The sequence below is a fragment of the Choloepus didactylus genome (assembly GCF_015220235.1).
Source record: "Choloepus didactylus isolate mChoDid1 chromosome 11 unlocalized genomic scaffold, mChoDid1.pri SUPER_11_unloc7, whole genome shotgun sequence".
NCBI classification, from domain to species: domain Eukaryota; kingdom Metazoa; phylum Chordata; class Mammalia; order Pilosa; family Megalonychidae; genus Choloepus; species Choloepus didactylus.
In genome coordinates this window covers 73617-87664 of record NW_023637584.1, presented here as the reverse complement: position 1 = coordinate 87664, position 14048 = coordinate 73617, and positions in this window count along the sequence as shown.

The following is a 14048-nucleotide window of genomic DNA, read 5'->3' as shown; positions in this document are numbered from 1 at the left end:
CATGTAGAGAGTATATCAAGGGGAAGATATGTTCATGGTGATCCTCAGAGACCACTCAACACAATACCTCATGGTCAAGGACTTTGGAAACTGCAGCAAACATTCTTTGGAAACATAAAATTAAGCATGGGGGACAGATAAAATAGTATGCATTCATTGACTCTGGGAGTAGGATGTATGCATATGGGGGTACAAGTGCATTACATGGCCGTTATTTTATTTTGTGGAATTTTAACTCCATGTGCTTGTCTTTACTTGAATAAAACATTAGAATTCATTTCAAAAATATATTTTAGGAATTTAAACATTCAAATACCCAACTAAATGGAAAGTAGAAGTGACACACCCTGAGTCATCAGAATTGAGAATTATTCTTGATTATTGTGTATCCTTTAAAAATTTCTGATAACTAATTAAGGAAAACAAAAAGTTTTACATGAAATGTCATTGATATCTGATATACAATACAGCATGTTAAACTAATATAAAACATATACCTTAATTTATTATGAATTATTGACACTATTGCCAAAGTAATATTTGAAATTACTTTTACTTTCACTGCCTGTTTTTGTTTGTCAGGTTTGCTGTAACAAAATACAACAGATTGGTTGTATTAAACAATGGAAATTTCTTGTCTCACAGTCCTGGAGGCTAGAAGTCCAAAACAAAGTTGTCAGCCCAATCATGCTCCTCTTACTGAGAAAATCCATTCCATAACTCTCTCCTGATTTCTGGTGTGTAGCAAGAATGCATAGTGTTCCCTGGCTTGTGATATTATATGTCAATCTCCACCTCCTTCACATGGTCATTTCTCTCTCTCTCCCTCTCTCTGTCTCCCCTGTCTCAGTTTCTCCCTTGCTGATTGGGTACAAATTTCCTCTGCTTATAAAATCAGAGGATTACTGGTTTAAGGTTATTGGATTAAGATCCCACCCTAAAAAACTTTAACCCCAAACAAATAACATCTTCAATGTTCCCATTGCCAAATAAGATGACATTCAGGGGGCAGGGGTTAGGACTTGAACATATATTTTTAGGGGATTCAACTCAATGCATAACGCTGCCCATCTTTTCATTTTCCTGAAATGGGCATCCCATAGAAATTCTATGAGATATTTTTTGTTTACCTAGTTTTATAGATGAGAAAAAAGACAGAGAATATGATAAAAGTATTTCAAGAAGATGGCAAATTATTAAATGTCACATTAAACCTTAAACTTGATCTTGGTATCCCAACATTTCAGTTTTATAGTTTACACGCATCTTGTGTTAACCTTATGTGATATGGTTTATTAACATAAATGATCTACCTAACAAGGATTAATTCATACTGATTGTCTTAGTGCTTTAAGAGAAGAAAAACGTATAAACAAACTCAGATTTTTTGCTGCTTCTCTTACATTTTCAATGAATAATTTACGATTTATAGTACATTTAAAAAGCATTTCACCTGTATTGTCCTAAATCACCCTAAAACTTTGAGAATGAAGCCATCAATATCAATGTTACTCTAGAAAGGAGAAAATCAGCAGCACAAAACTTCCTATGCATAGCAATATTTCTATATATGGAAGGGGAAAACACAGGTATTGGCTTTTGTTAACCATCCCCACCTGATGTTCACAGCAGGTGGGTATCAGGCCTGAGAATAAGCTTTTGAGTACATCTACATTTGAATGAAGAAAATGGGCATTCATAGAATTTAAGTGACTTTGCCTATACCAACAGCTAAAAAGATAACCTCAGGTTACAAGAGAAAATTCATCAGAAATAAGGTGATTCACTTTTTAACCCCATAAAACTCCCTTTAAAATAGATTTAACATAAATTCTCTTTTAATGGGAGGTAGTACATGGTAGAATATATATGTGAAATGTTATTTTATGCTCTAATAAAATTGCTTTAGTGTTTTAAGCTTACATATATCAGCATCCTCTCCTTAGAGTCATGTTCTGCATGCCTTCTTTCTTTATCATATTCCCAAAGTTTCCCTGCAACAACTCAGAAGTTCCCAATTCAACTGCAAATGATTGGGGGAGTAGAATCATCCCATAATCACTCACACATTACTGGTTTCTCAGGACTTCTACATAGAGTCCAAATCATGAGCTGCTTTCAATGAAAAAGTGTCCCTACATAGAAAGATGTGCTTACAAAGAAGATAACCTATATTCTCCTGTAAAGCAGGTTGCAAATATCAATACCCTATCAAGAGGAAAACTACTGTAATTGCTGGTCAAGTTTGGAAGTGACATGTTACCATTTCTGTAACTATGTTCTTAGCATAGGCATGTTTTTTTCTATCATTCCATTATGTTTAGAAGTAAAATATGAGAAAGTTTGCCTCAATTTTAGCATTCATGTATTTACTGCTGGTAGAGATATTTAAAATGTATTTAGATTGTTATGCAGATGAAAAAACTGAACAGTAAAGAATTTAAGTCATTTATTCAAGATTGAATGGTGATCTGGTATCATAGCAGGGATTAAATTTATGTTTTCTTATTCCTCATTCAGAGTTCTATTCTCCAGGCCTAAACTGTTCTAAAACTCTGAATCCCTTCTTTTCAGCAATGAGCTTTCTGACAACAATATACCTCACCAGGAAATGCCCTGCAATACCAGAAATACATTTTCTATTGTAATTCCTTAGATGTTCTGGTGTTTTAAACCAACCAAGGTTCAGGTATAAATGCTCTCTTAGGGTTCCTGAAATGTAATCCTCTATATGATATCTCATTCTGCTAAAGCTTTCATCAACCAATTCCAAGACAGGAGTGATGGAAAAGAAATTAATATTGTATATTAGTTGAGTCCTTTAAATATTTAATTCATGTTTTTTGAAATATTACATTTATTACTTAAAGAAATATTTTCAATTACTAAGTATCAAGTTAGAATTTGTGCTTTTGAATGTTACCATAAAATTCCAGAAATTAAACTGTAATTTGTATATTATATAATCACACACACACATGCCCACACACACACATATAAAAACTGTAGAGATGGGGAGAAGGAGGCATACAGAGATTACTAGAATATATCCATTGAAATGTTTGTCAGTATGGGAGAGGTGTTGACACTATTATATTTCACAAGTAAAGTGTACAGCATTTGGTTTAAAATCTCAGAATGAATTTTAGCACTGCCACTTATTAGGATTTTGACCTTAGACAACTGAATTTAAGTATCTAAGCTGGCATTCTATAAATTAAACAGGTATAAGAAATTAAATGAAGCAATACATAGTGATTTATTAATATATTTTACATATGGTATCAGTTAATGCACTAGATTTCAACTTGGGCCTGACTTTGCACCCAAAGGAACATTTGAAAATGTCTGGAGTCATAACTCCAGATGTCATAGCTGGGGAGGTCCTTGAATTGTCCACCTAGACTACATATCATTTCCTTTCATAGAGTAAGTCAAACTTTTAAGAGGATAATTTAAAATGGAATAAACCATATATAATCATGAGCTGTCTGCTTGTAATCACAGTGCTAAAATATGAAATCCATTGCAAACAATATAAATTCTACTGTCACTTTCAGCTCTATCTCAGACATTGTGTACCCTACTCTCTAGCCACATATTCTAACTACTCTCTGCTTTTCTAAAAAATTCATTTTCCTTCAAATCCTGGAGTTTTTTTCCATTACCAAATGTGTAAAATCCCATTTATCTTTTAATCCTACTTTTAAATACACCATGGCAGTTCAAAATTCTTTGGTGAAATCAGACTAAATAAATTATTCAACCATATTTGGTTTAATCTATTTCACATCTACTTTTATTTTGACATTGATCAACCACTATCACCATGTTTAAATCTCTTTTTTATGAATGTGGAAACAGAAGTTCATACATAACATAAAGGACTGAAGTATGTTTAAAGTCATCACTTTTTACCTTCACAACAGAACATTTTATTTGTGATCACAGAAGTTCTTTCCAGAAACTAATAGGAATAGTATTTTGGGCAAAAACAGAACTTTGTCTAAAAAAGTGCTGAATAGTCAGTTAGTTCTTTGATTTTTACTTTTTAAACAACTGTATGTGGAAATTGTATACCCTTTAGTAAAATAAAAAAATATATTTTTGACATTTCATTAAAGAGATTTGGAATTCTTCACTTATGTCAGTACTATACAAAGACCAATTCTTTCTCATTTTTAATCAAAGTCCTTCAAAATCATTTCTGTTTGTCTTCCCCATAAAATAAAAGCTAGAATCAGCATGCCTTATTTCTTAGCAGTCCCACATGTTTCACCTGAGCAGATTTCTACAACTGCTTCCTATGTAAAAGTACATTCTTACCTGTCAGTACTGACCTTGATATTTTAGCCATATCTGTGGAGAAACACCTGCAAATATTACTCCAGGATTTTTTACTTGATGGTTTATTTTAATAATTATTTTGTTTTTGTTCACTTGGCAATGCCCATGAGACTTGATGGATGGAAGATGAATCAGTAAATAAGGCTGGATGGCCTTAGGCCAGGTCAGGGTTTGGCAGAGGATATGAGTTGGGGGATGGGGTAGGGAGGTTGTTACAATTTTTAGATGTTTTCACAGGCTTGGTAACTGTCAATTCAGTAGAGAACATGCCAAATATTGCCAGTTTCACTCCCAAAAGGTATCATTTCACTGAAGTTTTCTGAATTTTGTATACTCATATTTAGTAAATGTATAGTAATAGTGTGTCTAAGCACATTAATTAATTTTAATTCATTTGCCTGTTACTAAATTGGCAAACACATTAATAAATTAAAACAAGATGGAAAGAATATACTGAAAAAGACATGTAAATATATATATGCATGTGTTTATTTAATTAAATTAATTTATATTTAAAATATATTAAATGCTAATTGATTTGATTGAAATTTTTTTATCACTAACAAATTTGGGTGATTTTTCCTTTAAATATAAGATACACAGTATTTTACATTTAAGTTTTTCCATTCTGTTGGAAATACCAGATAAAATACTGTGTATTGTTATGACAGTTGAACTATTACTAACTATATTTTATGAGATTTTGAAAATGTGTACTAATGCAACTTTGTCCTAGATAATTAATTTTTCTAAGTACCTGCATGTCTTAAATGAATGGTAATATATATTCAGTGTAAACATTTTCAAAATGAAAATGATTCAAAATTCCTGGGAAAGAAAATTATCTGAAATAAATGAATGTACATTGAATTTGCAATACCATGTTACTTTTACAAAAATACTCTGTGAAAATTAAATGCTTGTTTTTGCAAATAAACAACAAGATTAGATGAACCAGAGCACAATGTTTATAGCTTCTTTAGAGGATAAAAACATTTGCAATGAACGAGGAGGCAAGAACCCTTATTGATATGAGAAGGAAGTTAGTAAAACTTTCTACAGGAAAGTAAGATATTTTAGATCCTGCATTCCAATTACTTCTTGGGGTCAAAAATGTAGGCTTACAGTATTGGAAATGGAAACTGTAGATGTACTTCATGATTTGAAACCAATGAATTTGAGGTCTGGATCTCAGGGCAGATTCAATCTCATGAGACTCACAATGACCAGTGCATGGGTTGGTTACCAGAAGGTAGACAAGTCAGGGTAGAGATGGCATCTTGAGTCAGAGAAGTACTTAGTAAGCCCCTGAGAAGGAATGAAGGGATTATGAATTATACTTTGGATCCCTGATAGTGTTTATGGAGTAAAATGAGATCTGAGAAACTTGTTCCAGGAGACTCCAGGAGTCTCCAGGAGACTCAACAGCACATTGTGTGGAGTGAAACTGTGACAGAGTCCTGGACAACCAGCTAGGACAGCCAATAGATGGAAGATTAGGTCAAGCTTCACAGGGATTTGGATACCAGTAGAGCTTGAGGTCTAAGATAAACCAGTAGAATGCTCTTAGAATTTGAGGATTCCTTCACCAGCAGCAAATGCTGCAAACACCAAGGCAGAAATACTGTGACTAAAACCAAAGGGTAGTTCTCAGGCAGCTGGTAGATAGCCAGGAACTGTGTGGAACAGCCATCTCAGGGAAATCTGTGACCAGTCACCCATCATACAACCATCTTGAATGAATGGAGAAGCTGAAATCTCAGTGAATCCTGTAAGTCTCCCATGCCAGGGAGTTAACACCCCTCCCTGCCAGACATGGCACAGTATCTTGTAGTTAGTTTCCCAAGGGAGGAGGAAGCAGTCTGTTGTAGGAACCACTGAGAGGGAGGCTCAACTCAGTCCTAGGCAGAATTGATTAACAAACTCAATATGCTGATTAAAAACTCCAAACACAGATAAACTGAGAGCAGACAATAGAGAATCCAGGGGAAATCAGCTAGTGGGAAGAGGAGACAGGGCTAGGGAAAACAAGAAAAAAAGAGACTTTTAGAGTTGGAGGTATTCAGAATACAGAGAAGGGCACATACACAAATCTGGGAACCTGGGGTATTTCTCTGAAAAGCAGGTTTTCCTGTTTTCTTGTTTCCTCTTCTTTTGCTCCCTGACTCCATATACTTTTATATTTCAATACCCATAAGAGCTTCCCTGTCAACCCAGCCCCTGTGTAAGGGCAGAATTAAAGTTGTCTCAGAGGGCTTATCTTTAAATAGTCCATACTTAACAAAACTCAGGGGCTGGGGAAAGGCCTTTCTTTTTCATTTTTTTCTTTTTCTTCTTTTTTTTTCTGTTTTCTTTTCTGCTTTTTATTTTTTGTTTTGAAATAACTATTCTAAGTATCCCATTAGAGAAATCCTCAAAGATTTTCATTTGGCCACTGGTCCTAGACAAGAGTGGAGCTAAGATAGTTCTGAGAGACAAAGCAATGAGTCTACTGTGGGAGAAAACTCCCTAAAGGGCATAACTTCCCCAAGAAAATGGTAGTGCAGGGCCCAGCTCAGGTATCCAGAATTCCTTCAGAGAATTCAGTGCCCAGGGGCTGGAAAACAGAAACCAACTTGAGTCAGCCTCAATCCCTACAGGAATAGGATCTGCAGAGAATTAAAGGCACCTGTGACACCCTTTACACTGGTGGGGAGCTACAGGTTGATGAGCACCACCTGCTGGAGAGGCTAGGAGAAGAACAGAGTCTATAGACCTCATAGGAGGGTTTGACAACACACAGATCCTTATTCTCATTATATGCCATACCCTCCTCCTGAGACGGGCCTGTTTGGAATTGGAATATCTGATTGAGGTCAATCATATAGGAGGAGACTGTCTCACAAAAAAGTTACATAAGGGCAGAGCAAGAATGAGAATAACAAGAGAAGAAACTCAAATAAACTAAACAGAAGTTATGGTAGAGGTCTAGAATAAGTTGAACTTAATGCCAAAGAACAGATAGAGAACAAAGCCAACCAATAAGAAAGCCTTAGGAAAAAGGATGAAAACAAGCTCCAGAATAAATTAATCAAGAAAACCAGATGCCTAGACAGCTTAAGATAGATCACACTTGGAAACATGAAAATATGTACCAATCAAAGGAACAAACTAACACTTCAACTAAGATTCAGTAATTGAAACAACTAATTAATAACCAAACAGATCTCCTAAATCAATTCAAAAATCAAGTGAATTCAATGAGCTGAGGGAGGGTATGGCAAAATAGATGAAAGATATAAAGAAAACATTGGGTGAACATAAGGAGGAACTACAAAGTATGAAAAAGCAAATGGCAGAACTTCTGGGAATGAAAGGCACAATAGAAGAGATGAAAAACACAATGGGCACTTACAACACCAGATTTGAAGAGACAGAAGAAAGGATAAGTGAACTAGAAGAGAAAAAATCTGGAAGCCTACACATAAAGGAACAGTTAGGGAAAAGAATGGAAAAAAATATGAGCAGTGTCTAAGGGAACTGAATGACAACATGAAGCACACAAATATATGTGGTATGGGTGTCACAGAAGGAGAAGAGAATGGAAAACAGGCAGAAAGAATAACAGAAGAAATAATCACTGAAAATTTCTGTTTTGAAATACATAATATTACAAAATCAAGATGTGCAGCATACCCCAAACAGAATAGAACCAACACACATACTCCAAGACACTGATTGATCAGATGCTCCAATGTAAAAGGCAAACAGAGAATTCTGAAAGCATGAAGGGAAAAGCAATCCATCACATAAAAGGGAAGCTCTATAAGAATACATACAGATTTCTCTGCAAAAACCATGAAGGCAAGAAGACAATAGTATGATATTTCAGTTACTGAAAGAGAAAAATTGCCAACCAAGGATCCTATATTTGGCAAAACTGTCTTTCAAAAATATGGGAGAAATCAAAGCATTTTTAGACAGACAGACACTGAGAGAGTTTGTGGATAAGAGACCTACACCACAAGAAATGCTAAAGGGAGAGTTAAAGGCTGATAGAGAAAAATGGGAGAGAGATGTTTGGAAAAGAGTGTAGAAATTAAGACTACCAGGAAGGGTAAAAGGAGAGAGAGAGAGTATAAAATAAGATATGACATATAAATTCCAAAAGACAAAATGATAGAAGAAAGTACTGCACTTACAATAACATTAAATGTCAATGGATAAAATTCTGCAATAAGAAATAGATTACAAGAATGGATTAAAAAACAAGACCCATCTATATGCTGTCTACAAGAAACTCATTTTGGACACAGGATAAAAAAAAGGCTTAAAATGATATGTTGGAAAAAGTTATATCATGCAAACAACAACCAGAAAGAAGTGGGAGTAGCTATATTAATATCAGAAAAATTAGACCTCAAATATAAAATAAATAACAGAGACAAAGAAGGTCACTATATATTAATAAATGGGATAATTCATCAAGAAAATAAAACAATTATCAATATTTATTCATTGAGTCACAGTGCCATGAAGTACAGGTGGTAAACACTATCAACACTCAAGGAAGAAAGAGAATCTTCTACAATCATAGTTGGAGACTTCAATACAGCACTCTCATTAATGAATAGAACATCTAGACAGAGGATCAATAAGGAAATAGAGATTTTGAACTTTAGAATAAATGATCTAGACTTGAAAGATATTTATGGAACACTAAATCCCACAACAACAGGATACATATTTTTCTCAAGTGCTCATGGATCATGCTGTAGGAGAGACCATATTTTGGGTACTAAAGCAAGTCTCAACAAATTTAAAAGAATTTGTACTATACAATATACCTTCTCAGATCATAATGGAATGACATTGGAAATTAATAACAGGAAGGAAATCAAAATACTCATAATTGTATGAGGCTAAATAACACACTCTTAGATAACAAGTGGGTAAAGGAATAAATTACAAGAGAAATCACTAAATGCCTCAAGGCAAATGACAATGGAAACACAAAATATCAAAACTTTTGGGATGCAGCACAGATGATGCTGAGAGGAAAATTTATTACCCTAAATGCCTATATTAAAAGAGAGGAAAGAGAAAAAAATTGAAGAATTATCTGTTCATCCAGAAGAACTAGAGGAAGAACAGCAAACTAACCCCAAAGCAAACAGAAGGAAATAATAACAAAGGTTAGAGCAGAAATCAATGAAATTGTGAACAGGAAAACAATGGAACTAATCAACAAAACCAGAACCAACTTTGACAATATAAATAAAATTGATGGACCCTTAGCTCAGCTAACAAAAAAAAAAAAAAGAAAAGAAAAAAAGAAAAGAGAGTGGATCCAAATAAGAACAATCAGAAATAGAAAGGGGGACATAACTACTGACCTTGCAGAAATAAAGGAGATAATGAGAGGATACTATGAGCAACTATTTGCTAATACACAGACAACCTAGTTGACATGGACAACTTCCTAGAAAAGCATGAACAACCAACATTGACTCAAGAAGAGAGAGACAACCTCAACAATCCAATCACAACTAAAGAGATTGAATCAATCATCAAAACTCTCCCAAACAAGAAAAGTTCAGGGCCAGATGATTTCACATGTGAATTCTACCAAACATTCAAGAAATAATTAGTATCAATCCTGCTCAAATTCTTCAAAAATTGAAGAGGAGGGAAACCTTCCCAACACATTCTATGAAGCCAACATCACCCTAATACGAAAGTCAGAAAAATATACCACAAAAAAAGAAAATTATAGACCAATCTCTTTGATGAATATAGATGCAAAAATCCTCAACAAAATACTCACAAATTTAATCTAGCAGCATGTAAAAGTTACACACCATGACAAGGTGGAATTTGTTCCAGGTATTCAAGGCTGGCTTAACCCAAGAAATTCAATTAATATAATACACAACATCAAAAATTTAAAGCAGAAGAACCACATAATCATCTCAATCAAATCAGAAAAGGTATTTGACAAAATACATCATTTATTGATGAAAACACTTCAAAGCATAGGAATAGAAGGAAACTTTCTCAATATGATAAAGGCAATACATAAAACAGCCATAGCTAACATCATACTCAATGGAGAAAGACAGAAAGCTTTCCCTCTAAGAACAAGAACAAGACAGGGATGCCCACTGTCACCACTGTTCAACATTTTGCTGGAAGTTCTAGCTAGAGCAATCAGGCAAGAAAAAGATATAAAAGACATCAAAATTGGAGAAGAAATAAACTTTTCACCAATTGCAGATGACATTATCCTCTATGTTGAAAATCCAGAAAAATGTAAAAGAAATCTACTGGAGCTAATCAATGAATTCCACAAATTGGCAGGCTACAAGATCAACATGGAAAAATCAGTAGTTTTCCTATACACAAGTAATGTGTAAGAGGAGGAAGAAATCAAGAAAAGTTCCATTTACAACAGCACCAAAAGAATAAACTTAACTAAGGCCACAGAAGACCTATACAGAGACAACTGTAAGAAACTGAAAGGGAAATCAAAAACGACCCAAAGAACTGGAAGAGCATACCATGTTCATGGATTGGGAGACTAAAAATAGTCAAGATATCAATTCTACCTAAACTGATGTATAGATTCAATGCAATACCAATTAAAACCTCATCAACTTTCAATTTCATTAACATAAAAACCAGTAACAAAATTTATTTGGATGGACAAGGTGCCCCAAATAACCAAAATTGTCTTGAGAAAGAGGGAGGAAATGGGAGGTCTCTCACTATGTGACTTTGAAGCATACTACAAAGCAATAGTTGTCAAAACAGCATGGTACTAGCATAAAGACAGATGTACTGACAAATGGAAATCAATTGAGTGCTCACAAATAGACCCTCTCATCTATGGATGTTTGATCTTTGATAAGGTAGTCAAGTCAAAGCAAGTGGCAGAGAGCAGTCACTTCAATAAATGGTGTCTGGAGAACAGGATATCCATATCCAAAAGAATGAAAGAGGACAACTCTCTGACACCTTATATAAAAATTAACTCAAAATGGATTGAGGATCTAAACACTAGTGCTAAGATTATAAGACTTTTAGAAGAAAAAGTAGGCAAGTATCAGTACTGGTTTGACTGTACTATGTCCCTCCAAAATGCCATTATCTTTGAGGTAATCTTGTGTGGGCAGATGTATCAGTATTGATCAGACTGTGATTCTTTGAGTGCTTCCATGGAGTTCCAACCCTCCCATCTGTGGGTGATGACAATTTTTGGATAGTTTCCATGGAGCTGTGGCCCAGCCCATTCAGCATGGGCCTTGATTAGTTCACTGGAGCACCATATAAGCTCAGACAGATGGAGCAATGTTGTTACAGACAAGAGGGACATTTTGAAGAAGGCACAGATGCTGAGAGATTAGCTACAGATGAGATGCAGTTTGAAGTTGGCTGTTGAAAGCAGACTCTTGCTCCAAAGAAGCTAAGAGAGGACAAACACCCAAAGAGCAACCAAGAGTGACATTTTTGAGGAACTGCAGCCTAGAGAGGAATGCCCTGGGAAAAAACCATTTTGAAAGCAAAACTTTGGAGCAGACACCTGCTATGTGCCTTCCCAGCTAACAGAGGTTTCCAGGCACTATTTGCCATCCTCCAGTGAAGGTACTCAGTTGTTGGTAACTTACTTTGGACACTTTATGGCCTTCAGACTGTAACTTTGAAGCCAAATAAACCCCCTTTATAACAGCTGATCCATTTCCAGTGTTTTGCATTTGGCAGCATTAGCAAACTAGAACAGATTTTGGTACTAGAGAAATGGGGTGCTGGTGCTGCTGAGATCGTAAATACCAAACATGTTGGAATGGCTTTCTAAATGGTTAAGGGGAAGATTCTGGAAGAATTGTGAGAAGCTTGATAGAAAAGGCCTAAACTGCTTTGAAGAGACTGTTTGTGGAAATATGTACACTAAAGATACTTCCAATGAAGACTTGAGCAGAAATGATGAATGTGATGTTGTGAACTGGAAGAAAAGTGATCCTTGTTTTAAAGTGGCAGAGAATTTGGCAAAATTGAGCCCTGTTGTTGGATGGAAGGAAGAATTTGGGAATGATGAGCTGGGACACTTGGCTTATGAAATTTTGAAACTAAAAGTTGACATAGCAAGGCTTCTCCTTGCAGCTTATAGTAAAATGTGAACTGAGAGAGATAAACTTAGAACTGCACCCTTGGGTTCAAAGAAACCAGAAACTGGTGGCTTGGATTATTCTGGGATTCCAGGGGTGGAACCTGAAAAGCTATAGCCCAATGTGAGGATTTAACCAAACATGGAAACCAGCCACCATTTCAGTACAAGCCAGGATTGGAGATGGAGTTATCCAGAAAGGATTTCTGGAAAGTCCTATTGTCTGATGGCTTTGACCCCTGTGTGCTTCATATGAAGCCAACAGATTTTCTGTGAGATCTTCATAAATGGAGCTGCTGCTGGTCTGGACTGGAGGAGACAGACAAGAAACAAGTTGAAGGAAAAATTTCTTCAAAGACAGAGCCATGGCGGTTGAGGTCTGGAGTCAAAGGGTCTTGGTATGGGAGAGTGGAGCAGCCCACATGCATGGAAAGGGTGTGTTTGCTACAGAGGTTGAGAGCATTCCCACCTCAGACCTCAGAGAGGATGGAGCACATTCCCTGAGGATTGGGGAGAGCCTGGCCACCAACCCATTGTTAGGAGAAGGTAGAGCCTTGCCCTGGAAAGGCAGAATCTGGGTGGCACCTCAATGTTTGAGGAGGGTGGGCCAAGAAGAAGGTGGTCTCCCCAATGTGTGGATATTTTGGAGTACTCACCCCAGTGTTTGAAGAGAAAAGGGCTGCCACAAAAGCCTTTGCAAAGGGTTGGACTCCTGTTCTCTCAAGCCCCAAGGATACATCATTCTGTAAATGACTCTCAGACTTTGAAATCTAATGGAGTTTGCCCTTCAGGTTTTAGGAAATATTTTGATCCTGTTAACTCTGTTTTCTTTTCAGTTTCTCCTTATGGCTATGGGAATGTTTACCCTATGGCTGTCCCTCCTTTGTATATTGGAAGTGCACAACTTCTTCTGAGTATCACAGCTCCACAGCTAGAGGAGAACTATGCCTTAGGACAAACCATGCCTGTAACTGATTAATGGGATCATGTACTTACCTATTGTTACTGAAATGATTTAATGTTTTGTGATATGATGGAATGAGTGTATATGTATGAGGAAAGATCATGTCATTTTGGGGTCCAGGAGGTGGAATGTGCCAGTTTGAATGTATTATGTCCCCCAAAATGCCATTATCTTTGATGTAATCTTGTGTGGGCAGATGTATCAGTATTCATTAGATTGTGATTCATTGAGTATTTCCACAGAGATGCAACCCACCCAACTCTGGGTGATTACTCTGGATAGTTTCCATGGATGTGTGGCCCCACCCATTCATCATGGGCCTTTATTAGTTCACTGGAGCACTATATAAGCTCAGACAGATGGAGCAAGCTTGCTACAGCCAAGAGGGACACTTTGAAGAAGGCACAGATGCTAAGAGAGTACCTGCAAATGAGAGACTGTTAGAAGACAGCCATTGATAGGAGACTCTTGCTCTGAAGAAGGTGAGAGGACAAACACCGCAAGAGCAACTAAGGGTGACATTTTTGAGGAAGTGCAGCCTAGAGAGGAATGTTCTGGGAGAAAGCCATTTTGAAACCATCCCTTTGGAGTAAA